The following is a 17650-nucleotide window of genomic DNA, read 5'->3' as shown; positions in this document are numbered from 1 at the left end:
CCTCCTGCACCTATTTTCTATGTTTCTATGTTTCTAAAAAGCTGGAGTAACTCAGCGGGTCAGGCAGCATCTCTGCAGAGAAGGAATGGGCGACGTTTCGGGTTGAGACCCTTCTTCACTGCGTACTGGTTCTCCTCCAACTATCAAACACAAACCTACACTCATCCTACACTTATGCCATATTATTCACCCTACACTTCAATTAACTTACATTTCACCCCCCCCCCCCCCCCCCCCGACCCACGTGGTCCACACCGATCAACAATAACACGTACACTGGTTCCATGTTATCCCAGTTTCTCATCCTACACACTAGGGACAAGAATTCTAAAAAGAAGGTTTACTGTGAGTAATTGTCTCATTCCCTCGCTAACCTCTCCCAAATGAACACACACCTCTGTGCAAGCAAGCAGGACACCTAGAGGATGAAAAAAAAGGTTCAATCCTTGACCTTGTAGATGAGGTCGTCAGATCTGAAATCCCAAACTGAATCCTGCCAAAGCCTGTAAGAACCAGAACCTTGCCTGAGAAGTCCAGGGGATATAATTTGGAGACATATGTAGGCTTCCTGATCCCCTAAAGGCTCCGATGGGCTCCACCAGAAAACCTGGCACTCCCTTGTAAATCATGTCCTTCCCTTCATCCTCATCAATCACAGTCAGTTGCTATCTTCCTGACCCATGACCTCACTATCGCTTCATAAGGTCATAAGGAAAAGCAGTAGTATGAGGCCATTAGGCCCATCAAGTCTATTTTTCCATTCAATCATGGCTGATCTATCTCTCCCTCCTAACCCCACTCTCCTGCCTTCTCCCCATAACCTCCGACACCTATATTAATCGAGAATCTGTCTATCTCTGCCTTAAAAATATCTACTGACTTGGCCTCCACTGCCTTCTGTGGCAAAGAATTCCACAGATTCACCACCCTCTGACTAAATAAATTTCTCCTCATCTCTTTCCTACAAGAACTACAAGTCTTCAAAATATTTTGTTTAGTTTTGAGAAGCAGACTATTATCTAAATGGTGGCCAACTAGGAAAAGGGGAGATGCAGCGAGACCTGGGTGTCATGGTACACCAGTCATTGAAAGTGGGCATGCAGGTGCAGCAGGCAGTGAAGAAAGCGAATGGTATGTTAGCTTTCATAGCAAAAGGATTTGAGTATAGGAGCAGGGAGGTTCTACTGCAGTTGTACAGGGTCTTGGTGAGACCACACCTGGAGTATTGCGTACAGTTTTGGTCTCCAAATCTGAGGAAGGACATTATTGCCATAGAGGGAGTGCAGAGAAGGTTCACCAGACTGATTCCTGGGATGTCAGGACTGTCTTATGAAGAAAGACTGGATAGACTTGGTTTATACTCTCTAGAATTTAGGAGATTGAGAGGGGATCTTATAGAAACTTACAAAATTCTTAAGGGGTTGGACAGGCTAGATGCAGGAAGATTATTCCCGATGTTGGGGAAGTCCAGAACAAGGGGTCACAGTTTAAGGATAAGGGGGAAATCTTTTAGGACCGAGATGAGAAAAATATTTTTCACACAGAGAGTGGTGAATCTGTGGAATTCTCTGCCACAGAAGGTAGTCGAGGCCAGTTCATTGGGTATATTTAAGAGGGAGTTAGATGTGGCCCTTGTGGCTAAAGGGATCAGGGGGTATGGAGAGAAGGCAGGTACAGGATACTGAGTTGGATGATCAGCCATGATCATATTGAATGGCAGTGCAGGTTCGAAGGGCCGAATGGCCTACTGCTGCACCTATTTTCTATGTTTCTATGTGGTGGGATCACTTTGAAGGTGACGGAAATGTCAGAATATGATGATGTGTTGGATGCGGTGGCTGGTGGGGTGAAAGGTGAGGGCCAGGGGAATGCTATCCTTGTTTCGTCTGGGGTGAGGGGGAGCAAGAGCAGGACTAAGGGACGCAGACAAGACTCGGATGAGGGATCCATCTATGACAGCGGGCGGAGTCCATGTTTGCTAAAGAAAGGGATATCTTAGAGGTGGGGGAAGAAGGGAGAGGACAGAAGATGAACTAAATCACAGTAATAACTCCAGCTGTTACTCAATTTCTATTAGATAAAAAATAACCTACTGTAGGTGAAATGATAAACTGATGGTAGTGACTCCTTGCTAATGGAAATTATATCGAGGAAGAATTGTAGCTGCACAGGGAAAAGTACTAGGAATGGGATTAACTCAATTACTTTTGCAGAGGGTTGGCACAAGTCACATTCGTCAGAGGGTGTTGAATCTGGAATTCATTGCCACAGACAGCTGTGGAGGCCAAGCCATTGGGTATTTTTAAGGCACAGGTTGATAGATTCTTGATCAGTACAACTGCCAGGGGTTATGGGGAGAAAGCAGGAGAATGGGGTTGAGAGAGAAAGATAGATCAGCCATGATTGAATGTCGGAGTAGGCGTGGTGGTCCGAATGGCCTAATTCTGCTCCCGTAGCTTATGAACTTATGAAGTTCAGCCTCCTGAATGACCTCTGGGTATGTACCTTGCACTCTCTAAGGAGCAGGAAATGACAACTGGTATTGGCTTCAAATGCCTCCAGAAAATACACGTAACGGAGCTCAGTGCAGAGTCAATAATAAAATTGTTTGAATTTGGGCATTGATGAATTCGCAATTGATTTGGCACTCTGTTTTCCTCACTTAAGTGTTCCCTGGCATGTTGCCTGTACTGCTGAATTTCTGCATATTCAGGCTTTGCCAAAGGTACAAACTGTATGGTGCTATTTGGTCTCGCCACCTAATTAGAGTAAGCCCGAAAAATATGTCCGGCCTTATTCCAACAGCATTAACCCAGAGTGGAATGTGGGTGGGAATCTAGGATAACAGTTTCTGCCAACAGCGCCTATTCAGTATTCTAATGTTCCACACAACAGAAATGCTTATATACATTTTATATTCTTGATAAAAAATACTTTGAATTTCCAGCAGATTTCCTTGAAGGGAGCTTAAATTCAGATAAGATAACAATGCCTGATATTTAATATTGCAATGCCTGGTGTACATTTCCTTTCTCACTATACAATCGTGGCCCATCTATTTTTCCCTCTCAAGCCTATTTTCTTGCCTTCTCCACGTAACATTTGACGCCCTTACTAATCAAGAACCTATCAATCTCCACTTTAAAAATACCCAATGGCTTGCCAGAATATCTGAGAGTGGGCTCAACTGGGGAGCTCGAAAGAACTGCCAACAACTGAGTGAGATGGAGGACATTTGTCATTGTCCTATGTTTCCTGGAGGAGCAAAGGGCTTAAGAAAAAGAAGAAGAATAATGGCTTGGCCTCCACCACCGTCTGTTGCAATTAATTCCACAGATTCATAACCTCATTTCACAATTCCTCCTCGTCTCCATTCTAAAGGTACATCCTTTTACTCTGAAGCTGTGCCCTCTGGTTTTAGCTCTCCCAGTAGTATATTACAAAATTAATCAACTTCTGATCTGGGGAAATTCTGGAACTCAAGCTGTTTTTCAGATCTTTCCAACTGATAAAAAAACAGAAATTGCATAATCCTACTTCAAACTGTTAACTCTAACCCTGATACGATAGTAATTATTAGAAATGTTATAGTCATTGAAAGCGTGCCATTTCTCTAATTTTAACATTACTAAAAATATGCTTTTATGTGGAATATTCAGCAGGAATTAAAATTGAAAAGTGTGGCTCAAGGCAAGGAAAGCTTAAAATGCAAAACTGTTTAAAATAGTAAGCCATTGTAATTGCATTTCATTTTGTTTAATGTGAGCCCATATAACTCTATGCCCACACACAGGTACCTATTAAAGTTTGAAAATAAATATCTTCAGACTCCATGTTACCAGCCTGAAGAAGGGTCTCGACCGTAAACATCACCCATCCCTTCTCTCCAGAGATGCTACCTGTCCCACTGAGTTACTTTTTGCGTCTATCTTCCATGTTAGCCTGATGTCTGCTTGATACAATGTCCACTACAGTTAAAGCTCAGACAAAAGTAGCAAAGTCATTACTACCCTCAAATTTTATGAATCCTTGCACCTTCGATAATTGTATTGAAGAATTTCACAAAATAAATCAATTAATAATATACCAATGGCTTGAGTAAGGGACTTAAGGGCCTGTCCCACGAGCATGCGACTGCATGCGGCAAGCGCGACCAAACCGGAAGCGGGGGCCGCGCGGAGGTCGAGTGAGTGACGTGAAGTTCGAGCAAAGTCCACGGGAAGTTCGCGCTAGGCGTACGCCGTTAAGACGCTGCGTACGGCGTCGAGACTGTGCGTACGACGTCGAGACGCTGCGTACGGCCTCATTGCGGCTGTGGGCCGGCAGGCCGTTGCTGTGCGGAATTTTTGGACGTGTCAATTTTTCGAAGCCCCGCGCGATGTCGGGACCAGCTCCGCACAATTCCATACGGCTCCGGCGATCGAAGTGGGACCGGCCCCGCGAGGCCATATAGCTCAAGCGACCACGTTAGGTAGCGCTTGCCGCATGGAGTCACATGCTCGTGGGACTGGCCCTTTACCCACTCACTCACTTCCTATTGGAACTATGACAGCACCAATGGCGGCACAGTGCACAGCAATAGAGCTGCTGCCTCAGAGCTCCGGAGACCCTGGTTCGATCCTGACTATGTGTCTGTTTTCTCCAGGTTCTCCCATTTCCTCCCACATTCCAAAGACGTGTGGTCTGTTGGTTAATCGGCTTGTGTAAAATCCCCATAGTGTGTAGGATTCTGTCTGTGAGGAGCTTGCATGTTTTCCCCTGTAACCATGTGGGTTTCCATTGGGAGCTCCGGTTTCCACCCACATCCCAAAGATCTGTGGATTTGCAGGTTAATCGCCCTCTGTAAATTGCTCCTGGTGTGTCGGGAATGTATGTGGGAGTGGGATAACATTGTATAATTGTGAACAGGTTGGCATGGATTCGGTGCACAAAGGGCCTGTTTACATGCTGTATCTTTCAATAATCAACGTAATCATTCGTCAATATGTTCAATGTTTAAGAAGGAACTGCAGATGCTGGAAAATCGAAGGTAGACAAAAATGCTGGAGAAACTCAGCGGGTGGGGCAGAATCTATGGAGCGAAGGAAATAGGCAACGTTTCGGGTCGAAACGTTGCCTATTTCCTTCGCTCCATAGATGCTGCCTCGCCCACTGAGTTTCTCCAGCATTTTTGTCTACCTTCAATATATTCAACTTTTAAATATAATCTCTTCAAGAAATCCTACAAAATTAACATTGAACTTGGGTTCTCACAGTCATTCTCCCCCATTAAAGTCAATGGACATCATATCCTCATGTCAAATGCAGACTGCAACAGATTTTCATGATGGGTTTGTAGCCTATGTGCAGAGTAACTGACCAAGTGGCTGTTCTTTAGTTCAGTTTACTTTATTGGCACGTGTACCGAGGAACAGTGAAAAGCTTTTGTTGATCTGAATGGTGGCCGATTAGGAAAAGGGGAGATGCAACGAGACCTGGGTGTCATGGTACACCAGTCATTGAAAGTAGGCATGCAGGTGCAGCAGGCAGTGAAGAAAGCAAATGGTATGTTAGCATTCATAGCAAAAGGATTTGAGTATAGGAGCAGGGAGATTCTACTGCAGTTGTACAGGGTCTTGGTGAGACCACACCTGGAGTATTGCGTACAGTTTTGGTTTCCTAATCTGAGGAAAGACATTCTTGCCATAGAGAGAGTACAGAGAAGGTTCACCAGACTGATTCCTGGGATGGCAGGACTTTCATATGAAGAAAGACTGGATAGACTCGGCTTGTACTCGCTAGAATTTAGAAGATTGAGGGGGGATCTTATAGAAACTTACAAAATTCTTAAGGGGTTGGACAGGCTAGATGCAGGAAGATTGTTCCCAATGTTGGGGAAGTCCAGAACAAGGGGTCACAGTTTAAGGATAAGGGGGAAGTCTTTCATTTCACTGCACATCTCGTATGTGTATGTGACAAATAAACTTGACTTGACTTGACTTGACTTTTTTAGGACCGAGATGAGAATTTTTTTTTTTAACACAGAGAGTGGTGAATCTCTGGAATTCTCTGCCACAGAATGTAGTTGAGGCCAGTTCATTGGCTATATTTAAGAGGGAGTTAGATGTGGCCCTTGTGGCTAAAGGGATCAGGGGGTATGGAGAGAAGGCAGGTACGGGATACTGAGTTAGATGATCAGCCATGATCATATTGAATGGCGGTGCAGGCTCGAAGGGCCGAATGGCCTACTCCTGCACCTATTTTCTATGTTTCTATGTTGCCTGCTAACCAGTCCGCGGAAAGACAATACATGATTACAGTCAAGCCATCCACAGTGTAGAGATACATGATAAGGGAATAACAGTTAGAGCAAGGTAAAGCCAGTAAAGTCCGAACAAGGATAGTCCGAGGGTCACCAATGAGGTAGATAGTAGTTAGGACTGCTCTCCAGTTACGGTAGGATGGTTGAGTTGCCTGATATCAACCGATTTCACATGGAGACCAGTATCAGAGCAATACACTTGACAGCAACTTTGAGTCTTTGTCAATCACAGTGAAATCCCCAAATCACAGTAAGTTGCATTGGAAAATGTCCACAGATATGTTGGAAATTGCTAGCATTTCCTCACATAAACAAACCTAATGTAAAGGAAAACAGTAAGGACTTTTATATACATCCAAGATGTAAGGGACCAGTGAAAGTATACAGTGTCTCGAAGGAAAAGGAAGCAGTCTAACACGTAGGGGTAGATGCTAAATGGTGTGTGTATAATATAAATGATGAATAGAAACATAGACATAGAAACATAGAAAATAGGTGCAGGAGTAGGCCATTCGGCCCTTCGAGCCTGCACCGCCAATCAATATGATCATGGCTGATCATCCCCAATCAGTTCCTGCCTTCTCCCCATATATCCTGACTCCGCTATTTTTAATACCTAACTAGCACTCTCTTGAAAGCATCCAGAGATCCTGCCTCCACCGCCCTCTGAGGCAGAGAATTCCACAGACTCACCACTCTCTGTGAGAAAAAGTGTTTCCTCGTCTCCGTTCTAAACCGCTTACTCCTTATTCTTAAACTGTGGCTCCTGGTTCTGGACTTCCCCAACATCAGGAACAATCTTCCTGCATCTAGCCCCTTAAGAATTTTGTAAGTTTCTATAAGAACCCCCCTCAATCTCCTAAATTCTAGTGAGCACAAGCCGGGTCTATCCAGTCTTTCTTTATATGAAAGTCCTGACATTCCCAGGAATGGGTTTTAACTCTCTAGGTGATGGTGCCAGGGATATCAGATAAACAGGAGGAAGATGCAGAAGAATTTATAAATAACTTGTAGCAGAAGATTAATTCTGAAAACGTGAACAGAACTTGAGCCTGATGTCCTTGGGCTCGTGTTGTGCCTGAGGACAATCAGAACATAGGAACTGTTGTTGGAAGTGGGGCTATCTTCTCAATCCATTGGCTGTGCATTGAAGTGATGCAACTGAATTGATTACTAACTCCACTTCATAGAGTTACAGCATGAGAAATACATACAGCCCAGGCTGTGTGAAGATAGCAGTTTTCCTTCCCAGCTCAGTGTTAATGCACCATTGTGGTTTCTAAGTGATTCTTTTCATGAACCTTTCTGGTATTGACATTGGAATTCACGTTAAACTTAATAACAACCACTCTTGTTGCATTAATTTGTTTTTGGCCGCGTGGTTAGATGAATGTCCACATTTGCAATGACTCAATGCCAGAAGAAAACTGTTTTTCTGAGCGATTACACTATTTTTCTTTTTGAAGTGGCCCATTAGCTTCTATGTCTGACATGACAGCCTATGGTGAGAATTCAAATGTATTTACAATTTTAAATTAACAGAAGTGGCTTTTGATTAATTCATTCTTCAGCGCATTAGTGGAAAATATTGTACGTGTGTTTTGGACAATTGGTGCCCCATGGTCTTTGGGGACTTTCAATTAAGAATATTGGAAACTAGATGAGCAAAGTGGCTGGTTTCCACATGATTAAAAAGAGACTAGAATCAATGAGAAAATTAGTTAGAAATTATCCAGTAGAGGAGGAGAATGCGGATTTTGGTGATTACACCCTTGTAATGGACTGTTCGAACTACTTCCCTCCGGCAGACGTTACAAGGCCTTCTACGCCCGAACCTCCAGACTCAGGAACAGCTTCATCCCCAGAGCTATAGCTGCTCTGAACCGGCCCTGCTGAGTGCCCCCCACCCCCACGAACTGTCTCCCTCGGATGGTCACGTCGTACAGACACATCTGCACTTTAGTCTGTTTTGACTATTTTACTGTTGTAATGTTCTTTGTACAAACCATGTTCTCGGGGTATCTACACCTAAATTTTATTAGTTACTTAAGTTATGATGTCGGATGGAAGCTGCATACCCAAATCTCGTTGCACTTATGTGCAATGACAATAAAAGATATTATTATTATTATTATTATTAAGTCCAGGATGATTAAGAATTAGGGACTAGAGGGTGTGAGCTATAGGGAGAGGTTGAGTAGGCTGGGTACACAAAAATGCTGGAGAAACTCAGCCGGTGCAGCAGCATCTATGGAGCAAAGGAGATAGGCAACGTTTCGGGCCAAAACCCTTCTTCAGACTGAGTAGGTTGGGTCTCTATTCCATGGAGTGTAGGAGGATGAGGGGTGATCATTTAGATCTCGGGTGAGACCTGTGTGAAGTGTATAAGTTCCACCTGTGACCGCATATGTTTTTTCTGCGTGCTCCATTTCCTCCCACATCCCAAGACGTGCGGGTTTGAGGGTTAATTGGGCTCTGCTAATTGCCCCTAGCGCGTAGGGAGTGGATGCGAAAGTGGGATACGGTAGAACTAGTGTGAACGGGTGATCGATGGTCAACGTAGACTCGGTGGGCAGAAGGGCCTTGTTTCCAAAGCTGTGTCTTTCAATTCAGTGTGTTATGATTGTGTTTATAATTTGTTTGGTTGTTTGTTTGTTTGTCTTTTGCACAGAAGTCCGCGAGCATTGCCACTTTCATTTCACTGCACATCTCATATGTGTATGTGACAAATAGACTTGACTTGACTCAATTCAATCTAATTCAAGTACGGTGACATTTGCATGGAAAAGAGCTGAAGAATTTCAATTGCACGTCTATTGATGAGAAGGGAAACTATCAATAGCAATTAGGAAAGTTGGTAAAAATCGAGTTGTGATTTGAATGTTGACATTTGATCTTGTTCTATGAATCGATGATTTTGGGCAACCTATAGGATCAGTAATGGAATGTGAATTCTGAGCATTTTCAGAGGGAAAGGTCAAACGATTATTGAATGCAATGTGTTTGAGAAACATTTATTTCCAAATATGACCATTTACAGGCAGATTGAGCCATGTAAAAAATGATCAGTCACTTGCAGGCATTCTCTCTATGCCTGATGTTCACATCAGTGGTGCACAGGGTGTTGCCATTCTCCATGTACCTCACGACTTCGTTGCAGGTAGAGGCGAAATACACTGGGTTCTCTTGAAAACAGCCACAGCTAGGTAGTCAAGAGATAACGCTTTTCATAAGTTCATGAGTTGTAGGAGCAGAATTAGGCCATTCGGTCCATCAAGTCTGCCCCGTCATTCAATCATGGCTGATCTATCTTTTCCTCTCAACCCCGCTCTCCTACCTTCTCCCCATTACTCCTTACACCCTTATTAATAGAAACATAAAAAATAGGTGCAGGAGTAGGCCATTCGGCCCTTCGAGCCTGCACCGCCATTCAATATGATCATGGCTGATCATCCAACTCAGTATCCTGTAACTGCCTTCTCTCCATACCCCCTGATCCCTTTAGCCACAAGGGCCACATCTAACTCCCTCTTAAATATAGCCAATGAACTGGCCTCAACTACCTTAAGTGGCAGATCGTTCCAGAGATTCACCACTTCTGTGTGAAAAATGTTTTTCTCATCTCGGTCCTAAAGGATTTCCCCTTTATCCTTAAACTGTGACCCCTTGTCCTGGACTTCCCCAACATCGGGAACAATCTTCCTGCATCTAGCCTGTCCAACCCCTTAAGAATTTTGTACGTTTCTATAAGATCCCCCCTCAATCTTCTAAACTCTAGCGAGTACAAGCGGAGTCTATCCAGTCTTTCTTCATATGAAAGTCCTGACATCCCAGGAATCAGTCTGGTGAACCTTCTCTGTACTCCCTCTATGGCAAGAATGTCCTTCCTCAGATTAGGAGACCAAAACTGTACGCAATACTTCAGGTGTGGTCTCTCCAAGACCCTGTACAACTGCAGTAGAACCTCCCTGCTCCTATACTCAAATCCTTTTGCTATTAATCATGAATCTTATCAATCTCTACTGTAAAAATATCAATTGACTTGGCCTCCACAGCCATCTGCTGCAATGAATTCCACAGATTCACCAGCCTTTGACTAAAGAAATTCCTCCACATCTTCTTTCTAAAGATACGTCCTTTTATTCTGGGGCTATGCCCTCTGGTCCTAGACTCTCCCACAATTGGAAACATAATCTCCACGTCCACTCTATCTATGCCTTTCACTATTTGGTAAGTTTCAATGAGGTCTCCCCTCATCCTAACTCCAGCGAGTACTTTGAAGTATTGTCGTCAAATGCTCATCATATATTAATCCACTAATTCCTGGGGAAATTCTTGTTGCATTAATTTGTTTTTGGCCGCGTGGTTAGATGAATGTCCACATTTGCAATGAATCAATGCCAGAAGAAAACTGTTTTTCTGAGCGATTACACTATTTTTCTTTTTAAAGTGGCCCATTAGCTTCTATGTCTGACATGACAGCCTATGGTGAGAATTCAAATGTATTTACAATTTTAAATTAACAGAAGTGGCTTTTGGTTAATTCATTCTTCAGCGCATTAGTGGAAAATATTGTACGTGTGTTTTGGACAATTGGTGCCCCATGGTCTTTGGGGACTTTCAATTAAGAATATTGGAAACTAGATGAGCAAAGTGGCTGGTTTCCACATGATTAAAAAGAGACTAGAATCAATGAGAAAATTAGTTAGAAATTATCCAGTAGAGGAGGAGAATGCGGATTTTGGTGATTACACCCTTGTAATGGACTGTTCGAACTACTTCCCTCCGGCAGACGTTACAAGGCCTTCTACGCCCGAACCTCCAGACTCAGGAACAGCTTCATCCCCAGAGCTATAGCTGCTCTGAACCGGCCCTGCTGAGTGCCCCCCACCCCCACGAACTGTCTCCCTCGGATGGTCACGTCGTACAGACACATCTGCACTTTAGTCTGTTTTGACTATTTTACTGTTGTAATGTTCTTTGTACAAACCATGTTCTCGGGGTATCTACACCTAAATTTTATTAGTTACTTAAGTTATGATGTCGGATGGAAGCTGCATACCCAAATCTCGTTGCACTTATGTGCAATGACAATAAAAGATATTATTATTATTATTATTATTAAGTCCAGGATGATTAAGAATTAGGGACTAGAGGGTGTGAGCTATAGGGAGAGGTTGAGTAGGCTGGGTACACAAAAATGCTGGAGAAACTCAGCCGGTGCAGCAGCATCTATGGAGCAAAGGAGATAGGCAACGTTTCGGGCCAAAACCCTTCTTCAGACTGAGTAGGTTGGGTCTCTATTCCATGGAGTGTAGGAGGATGAGGGGTGATCATTTAGATCTCGGGTGAGACCTGTGTGAAGTGTATAAGTTCCACCTGTGACCGCATATGTTTTTTCTGCGTGCTCCATTTCCTCCCACATCCCAAGACGTGCGGGTTTGAGGGTTAATTGGGCTCTGCTAATTGCCCCTAGCGCGTAGGGAGTGGATGCGAAAGTGGGATACGGTAGAACTAGTGTGAACGGGTGATCGATGGTCAACGTAGACTCGGTGGGCAGAAGGGCCTTGTTTCCAAAGCTGTGTCTTTCAATTCAGTGTGTTATGATTGTGTTTATAATTTGTTTGGTTGTTTGGTTGTTTGTCTTTTGCACAGAAGTCCGCGAGCATTGCCACTTTCATTTCACTGCACATCTCGTATGTGTATGTGACAAATAGACTTGACTTGACTTGACTCAATTCAATCTAATTCAAGTACGATGACATTTGCATGGAAAAGAGCTGAAGAATTTCAATTGCACGTCTATTGATGAGAAGGGAAACTATCAATAGCAATTAGGAAAGTTGGTAAAAATCGAGTTGAGATTTGAATGTTGACATTTGATGTTGTTCTATGAATCGATGATTTGGGGCAACCTATAGGATCAGTAATGGAATGTGAATTCTGAGCATTTTCAGAGGGAAAGGTTAAACGATTATTGAATGCAATGTGTTTGAGAAACATTTATTTCCAAATATGACCATTTACAGGCAGATTGAGCCATCTAAAAAATGATCAGTCACTTGCAGGCATTCTCTCTATGCCTGATGTTCACATCAGTGGTGCACAGGGTGTTGCCATTCTCCATGTACCTCCCGACTTGGTTGCAGGTAGAGGCGAAATACACTGGGTTCTCTTGAAAACAGCCACAGCTAGGTAGTCAAGAGATAACGTTTTTCATAAGTTCATGAGTTGTAGGAGCAGAATTAGGCCATTCGGTCCATCAAGTCTGCCCCGTCATTCAATCATGGCTGATCTATCTTTTCCTCTCAACCCCGCTCTCCTACCTTCTCCCCATTACTCCTGACACCCTTATTAATAGAAACATAAAAAATAGGTGCAGGAGTAGGCCATTCGGCCCTTCGAGCCTGCACCGCCATTCAATATGATCATGGCTGATCATCCAACTCAGTATCCTGTAACTGCCTTCTCTCCATACCCCCTGATCCCTTTAGCCACAAGGGCCACATCTAACCCTCTTAAATATAGCCAATGAACTGGCCTCAACTACCTTAAGTGGCAGAGAGTTCCAGAGATTCACCACTTCTGTGTGAAAAATGTTTTTCTCATCTCGGTCCTAAAGGATTTCCCCTTTATCCTTAAACTGTGACCCCTTGTCCTGGACTTCCCCAACATCGGGAACAATCTTCCTGCATCTAGCCTGTCCAACCCCTTAAGAATTTTGTACGTTTCTATAAGATCCCCCCTCAATCTTCTGAACTCTAGCGAGTAAAAGCCGAGTCTATCCAGTCTTTCTTCATATGAAAGTCCTGACATCCCAGGAATCAGTCTGGTGAACCTTCTCTGTACTCCCTCTATGGCAAGAATGTCCTTCCTCAGATTAGGAGACCAAAACTGTACGCAATACTCCAGGTGTGGTCTCTCCAAGACCCTGTACAACTGCAGTAGAACCTCCCTGCTCCTATACTCAAATCCTTTTGCTATTAATCATGAATCTTATCAATCTCCACTGTAAAAATATCAATTGACTTGGCCTCCACAGCCACCTTCTGCAATGAATTCCACAGATTCACCACCCTTTGACTAAAGAAATTCCTCCACATCTTCTTTCTAAAGATACGTCCTTTTATTCTGGGGCTATGCCCTCTGGTCCTAGACTCTCCCACAAGTGGAAACATCATCTCCACGTCCACTCTATCTATGCCTTTCACTATTTGGTAAGTTTCAATGAGGTCTCCCCTCATCCTAACTCCAGCGAGTACTTTGAAGTATTGTCGTCAAATGCTCATCATATATTAATCCACTAATTCCTGGGGAAATTCTCGTAAAGAGTGTCGGTGTGGTTCTATGTTCTTTGTTCTTTTGTCAGGACACAGACCTGGATAGAGGCTTATCTTTCTTGTATCACCCCTGCCAAGCCCAGGCATCGATGCATGTTTCCCAACCTCAATCCCAGCCTTCTACACTGTCACATAACCTACCAGTCCTGTCAGCTGAGGTCCACAACCTTGCAATCATCCATTTCATAACCATCCTGACCCACATTCCTATCCCTCACTGCCCCAGTTAGAAATATAGAAACATAGAAAATATCCAGCACCGCCATTCAATATGATCACGGCTGCTCATCCAGAAACAGCTTGGGCCGCGGAACCGGGGTGGGGGGGTGGCTTGGCGAGATATGCTTCATAACCCGAAATTATCCGGCCCGCAGGCATATTTTTCTCTTCTTCTGAGGACGTCCGACATCCAGAATCTCAGAACAAGCACACAGTGAGCGCGGTAAAACCACGACCAGCCGTGGCGGAAACCGACTGCCCCCCCCAAAACCCTCCATCCCATCCGCTCAACTGCCAATCACAGCGTGGTTCACATTCGAGGTATGGGACAGTGAATGAAGCATTGTGATTAGCCGCCGAGCGGAAGGGTAGGGAGGGTGGGCCCCGAGAGAGAGAAAGACGCTCCCGAGAGGGAGAGAGTTGGCCCCGAGAGAGGGGGGGGGGGGGGCTGGGGGGGGAGATGGGGGATATATCCCCCCACTTTTTGAGTTGGGGATGGCCTGTACTATCCCCCAGTTTTTGGAGGTCGAGCAACAACAAAATATAATAAAAGGTACACAAAAAAGCTGGAGAAACTCAGCGGGTGCAGCAGCATCTATTCCACAGATTCACAACTCTATGGCTGAAAAAGTTTTTCCTCATTTCAGTCCTAAATGGCCTATCCCTTATTCTTAATCTGCGACCCCTGGTTCTGGACTCCCCCAAAATGGGGTACATTTTTCCTGCATCTAGCCTGTCCAATCCCTTAAGAATTTTATATGTTTCTATAAAATACCCTCTCATCCTTCTAAATTCCAGTGAATATAAGCCCAGTCTTTCTTTCACAATATGTTTGTTACCTGATCTCCAATCCAACTTGCACAAATATTGCCCAATGGAATTTGTTGTATTGCATCTTTGCATTTAAACAAATTAGTGCTTTGAAATATTTAATGGAATCATTAGTTTTGGCCTGTAGAATAAACGTTTTTTATTAAAATAAGTGAATGGTATTTACACATTCTCCCTGTGACTGTGTGGGCTTCCCCTCCATGCCCCATTGTCCTCCCCCATCCAAATATTATTTGTCAAATTATTACCTATTGTAAAACTTTCATATTGTATGTGGATAGGATGCAGTTGATTGGCATCTGACAAAGAATCATAAGTTCAAGGGGTGGAATTAGGCCATTTGGCCCATCAAGTCTACTCTGACATCCGATCTAATTCTCCCTCTCAGCCCCATTCTCCTGCCTTCTCCCCATAACCCCTGACACCTGTACTAATCAAGAATCTATTAATTTCCTCCTTAAAAATATCCATCGACTTGGCTTCCACAGTTGTTTGTGGCAATGAATTCCACAGATTCACCACAGAATAAGATAAGGCCAATAATGGACTTGCACTGAGTCCCAGCATAGACTCAATGGGCCAAATGGACTCACTCTATGCCATAAGAAACGATGAGAAATAAATATGATGCAGTTTGAGTTATATTGCTGTATTATTATGAGCTGCAACATTCTGACTATGGCCACCCAAGTACATTTAAGCTGTTACAAAATTCCTCTTATACCGTAAAGTTTTATTAAAAATGACCTTATGTGGCTCAGCTTTTGAATTGTGTAGTTCTATTCAGAAACCCCTTTCTGAAATACACCTTTTAAATGAAAAACATTTGTTTGAAAGGCTTAAACTAATGATTTCCTTAAATACTTCAAAGCACTCATTTGTTTAAAGGCAAAGATTTATCCTTCACAGGATTTGTTGACCTGTTTCTTGCATCTAAATTTTGAAAGCTAAATAATTGTTAACAGCCAGGAACAAATTGTAATTATGATCGTTATCTCAAGAGAACAAAGATTAATTATTTCGCTTAACCTCAGCACAAAACTCTATTGCAAAATATGTTGGCATTTCAAGCACTTCAACACATGCAGCCTTAACCACCACTTTATTATACGCTTTGCAGCCTTGGTCATGGAAGATGAAGTAAGTGTTTATTAATGTCCCAGTCATAGTCATTTTAAGCAATTTTTCTCATTGGGAATAAATAATTTCATGCTGTTTAACATCAATCAAAGATTAGGTAAATGGAAACATTAAAATTCACTAAATATCATGTGAATCGAAACAGTTATAAACAGAGTAGATTTATTTTAACCTTAGTGAAATTTGATAGTTATAGGGCAGTAACTATGTTGTTGCTCCACAGGTACTATCTGTGGCTCTTGTGCACATTTGATGATTTTATTGATTCCGTTCTGGTAACAGCCGGAACTAACCTGAAACGAATCCTTGTAAACCACCCTAATGCACAAAGGGCATAATTCAAGCTCAAAATGGTTGACTGCACATAAATATTCAGATTGTTATAACATTTACCTCCTTGGAAGTGAACAGTTCCGTGAGTGAACAAGATGCAGCCTTGATCCAAAATGAACAGGGGTAAAATCCAGCTATTTTTGTCATGCCAGCAGCATTTCTTTATTTTATCAATACCCCGTGTTATTCAGGCAAATAGTACATGATGCCAGAACCAAATAAAAATTCAGAAAGTACAGCGGGCCATTTCCTAAAGTACAGTGGAGCTTTTGGAGATTTTTGGACGGCCTGGCTGTGAGAATGTTCCTGTTATTTCCTGCGAGTAGCATTGAGCAGGCCTCAGGCCACAGAACTAGTCACTGATAATGCATTCCACCTCCTTGCTATCGTTTTGGAATCTGTGAAAATGTCCAGGCCAAGAGCCCAAGGCTGTGTTCTTCATAGCACCTTTAAATGATGAAACTTGAGTGAGGGAGGTCACCCACCTGTCTTATTAAGATATTCTGTGTCCAGTCCCGGTAAGCTTCACTCCCTTCATCCATTTGTAAATATTGGAAAATAGGTGAAGGAGTAGGCCATTCGGCCCTTCAGGCCAGCTCATGGCTGCCATCTAAAATCAGTACCCCGTTCCTGCTTTTTCCCCATATCCCTTGATTCATTTACATACAAAACATAGAAACATAGAAAATAGGTGCAGGAGTAGGCCATTCGGCCCTTCGAGCCTGCACCGCCATTCAATATGATCATGGCTGATCATCCAACTCAGTATCCTGTACCTGCTTTCTCTCCATACCCCCTGATCCCTTTAGCCACAAGGGCCACATCTAACTCCCTCTTAAATATAGCCAATGAACTGGCCTCGACTACCCTCTGTGGCAGAAAATTCCAGAGATTCACCACTCTCTGTGTGAAAAATGTTTTTCTCATCTCGGTCCTAAAAGATTTCCCCTTTATCCTTAAACTGTGACCCCTTGTTCTGGACTTCCCCAACAATCGGGAACAATCTTCCTGCCCTTTAGCCCTAAGAGCTAAATGAAGTGGTAATCCGGTTCACTGACCTGAGGCCATGACCTCAGAATAATAGGACGTACCTTTAGAAAGGAGATGAGGAGGAATTTGTTTAGTCAGAGGCTGGTGAATCTGCGGAATTCATTCCCACGGTCAATGGATATTTTTAGGGTGGAGATTGACAGATTCTTGATTAGTAAGGGTGTGCGAGGTTATGGGGAGAAGGCAGGAGAATGGGGATGAGAGGGAAAGAAAGATCTGCCATGATTGAAGTGCGGAGTAGACATGATGGGCCAAATGGGCCAATTCTTCTCCTATAATTTATGAATCTACAATACAATATACAATACAATACCATTTATTTGTCATTTGAACCTCACATGAGGTTCAAACGAAATTTGGTTTCTGCAGCCATACAAGAAAAGAACCAAGGCACACACCAACACAATTGACACAAACATCCATCACAAACATGAAT

General features: G+C 43.2%; 1 protein-coding gene across 3 annotated transcripts in view; it reads left to right on the top strand.

The window, feature by feature from the left end:
* edil3 (EGF like repeats and discoidin domains 3) overlaps window positions 1–17650 on the top strand; it is a 317094-nt gene that overhangs the window by 274361 nt on the left and 25083 nt on the right. The window lies entirely within an intron of this gene.

The sequence above is a fragment of the Amblyraja radiata genome, chromosome 3 (assembly GCF_010909765.2).
Source record: "Amblyraja radiata isolate CabotCenter1 chromosome 3, sAmbRad1.1.pri, whole genome shotgun sequence".
NCBI lineage: Eukaryota > Metazoa > Chordata > Chondrichthyes > Rajiformes > Rajidae > Amblyraja > Amblyraja radiata.
This window is presented reverse-complemented; position numbering and strand designations above follow the sequence as displayed.